At 46.2% G+C, this 2,809-nt stretch overlaps 1 pseudogene; it reads left to right on the top strand.

Annotated features, from left to right (window-relative positions):
• On the top strand, nt 1–2,229 carry LOC110306239 (putative E3 ubiquitin-protein ligase IRF2BPL; annotated as a pseudogene).
• Nucleotides 2,230–2,809: the final 580 nt, after the last annotated feature.

The raw sequence follows: 2,809 nt of genomic DNA, 5'->3' as shown, positions 1-2,809 counted from the left end.
ATGAAGTCTGATTTCAATGGAGACCCAAAGGTGTTGGAAATGGTTGAGCTGTGGGATAGTTGCCAAGGAGAACTGTAGACTGAGTGTGGAAACAACCCTAAGAGAGAGAGAAAAGTGTGTGTTGCAGTTAACAAAGCTGAAAGGAGTTAGAGATCTGAAGAGTGCTTTGACATCAGACATGGAGATTCAGCATTTAGAGTTTCCCCAGCTGTTTTTCAATCTTACTTTGGTCTGGTATTTCCTCAGTATGCTCTGTTTCCTCCCTTTTGGAATGAGAATGTATATCCTGTGCCATTGTATGTTGAAAGTATGTGATCTATTTGATTTTACAGGGACTGAAGAGAATACCTTGACTCTCAGAAGAGACTTTGAACTTTGGATTTTGAAGTTGTCTTGAAATTGTGAAGACTATAGGGACTTTTGAAGTTGGACTAAATGTTTTTTTGCATTGTAATATGGGTATAAGCTTATGGGGACTAGAGAGTAGAATGTGGTGGTTTGAATAAGAAATGGTCCAAAGAAGCTCAGATATTTGAATGCTTAGTCATCAGGGAATGGCACTACTTGAGAAAAATTAGGAAGTAGAAAAAATTAGTAGGCCTTGTTGGAGGAAGTGTGTCACTGAAGGTGGGCTTTGTAGCTTTAAAAGTACAAGCCAGGCCTAATGTCTCTCTCTTCCTGCTGCCTGTAGATATGCATGTAGAACTCTTAGCTCCTCTCTAGCACCATGTCTACCTGCATGCCACCATGCTTCCCTCCGTGATGATAATTGATAAAAAACTTCTGAAACTGTATGCCAGCCCCAATTATATGCTTTCCTTTATAAGAGTTGTGTGGTCATAGTATCTCTTCACAGCAATAGAATAGTGACTAAGTCAGTTTCCATGTATTCCCCAAAACTTCACACACTGGAAACTTAATCTATAAGCTATTTAGAGATCATGTCTTTGTAAGATAATTAAAAGTATATGAGGTTACAAAGGTGAGAACCCTATGGTGGAATTAGTGGTTTTATGAGCTGAGACAGTCCACTATCTAACACTCTAACACCCTCTGTCATATTATGACAACAAATCTTTCCCAATATGGCACTCTGCTCTTGGACTTCACAGCCTCCAGAACGGAAAGGAATCTACTTCTTTTCCTTATAGGTTACCTAGTGTCGGGTATTTTGTTATAGCATTAAGAAATAGACTAGGAGGGCATGCCCAGCGCGGACATGCTGCCCCAGCCCTACCTAGATGCCAGCTGTCCCATGCTACCCACAGCGCTGGTGAGTTTCAACAGCGCCCCCAGCGCACCTCCAGGAACCGGAGCCTTGACACCCGCGGCGACCACGGCCGGGGTGCAGCGTCCAGCCTGCGCAAAAGGAAGGCATCCCCGGAGCCTCCAGACTCAGCTGAAAGCGCACTGAAGCTCGTGAGGAGCAGCAGAGGCAGCAGTGGATGGCAAACCAGAGCGAGGCGCTGAAGCTCACGATGTCCGCGGTGGGACTTTGTGGCGCCCGGACACGCAGCAGGGGGACCGCCTCCGCACCCTCCACCTCTGGGACCTCATTCCAATCAGACCACCCCGACGGAGTCAGCCCCTCAGAACGGTCCGTCCCCCATGGCTGCCCTCATGTCGGTAGTGAACAGTTTGGGCACAGCTCATTCGCCCAAGGACGGCAGTTCAGTGCACTCGACCACTGCATCTGCTAGGAGAAACAGCAGCAGTCCGGTGTCTCCCGCCTCCTTGCCGGGGCCGCGTCGCCTGGCATCACGCAATGGGGACCTGAGTTTACAGGTGGCACCCCCGCTGCCTAGCCCCCACCCGGGCATGGACCAAGTACACCCCCAAAACATTCCGGATTCCCCAATGGCCAACAGCGGACCCCTCTGCTGTACCATTTGCCACGAACGTTTGGAGGACACGCATTTCGTTCAGTGTCCTTCCGTTCCTAGCCACAAATTTTGTTTCCCTTGTTCTAGAGAGAGTATCAAGGCCCAGGGGGCGACAGGTGAGGTGTATTGCCCCAGCGGAGAGAAATGCCCCCTAGTCGGGTCTAATGTACTTTGGGCCTTCGTGCAGGGCGAAATCGCAACTATCTTAGCTGGGGATGTTAAAGTTGAAAAAAGAGAGAGACCCTTGAACCGCAGGGCAGCGACCTCCTTTGCCCTAGACCACCTCCTCTTCAATCTAGAGGGCCCTTCCTCCACCTCCCCTATCCACCAAGATGTAGAATTGTGAAAATAACTGCAAAAAGTTAGTCTTATGTATAGACATTATTTTCGTCGTATGTATTTTGAAACAGGTATGCAACTTCTTCATTTGAAGGATAAGCTGGTTTGTGTTAAGCAGTATACTATTGATTGGGTCTTTCGCACCATATTCGTTAGCATTTATTTGGTGGCAGAATGTTTGCCTAGGTACAGAATTAATAGCCCTTAGCAATGACTGCTGCTGGTGTGTATTTTTGTAAATGTTATGCACTCTGAAAGGAAAAACACACAAAAGAAAAGAGATTTTGTCGTTTTTGTTTTGCCAAGGCCAGTGTTGCTGCCTAAAAAAACCAAAAACCAAAAACCAAAAAAACATTGATACTATAAAATGGTAAAAAGCATCTTCTTTCTAAACAGCCTCAAGTGTTGAAGTCTAAACTTAATTTTGCTCTGTTCTGTTTTGTTTGCAAAATGGTAGGGGGGGTGTTGGGAGGGGATGGGTGTTTTTTTTCGTTACAAGTTTGTGAAGGGGGAAATGTTTTGATTTGTTTCTACTGACCTGAATGTGTTGGATCTTCCCGTAACCTTTTGTTTTGGCTTGATTGATG

Source organism: Mus caroli, unplaced genomic scaffold (assembly GCF_978045245.1).
Source record: "Mus caroli unplaced genomic scaffold, Mus_caroli_1 scaffold_13, whole genome shotgun sequence".
Taxonomy (NCBI): Eukaryota; Metazoa; Chordata; class Mammalia; order Rodentia; family Muridae; genus Mus; species Mus caroli.
Note: the sequence above shows the minus strand (reverse complement) of the source record. Positions and strands in the feature narration are given on the sequence as shown.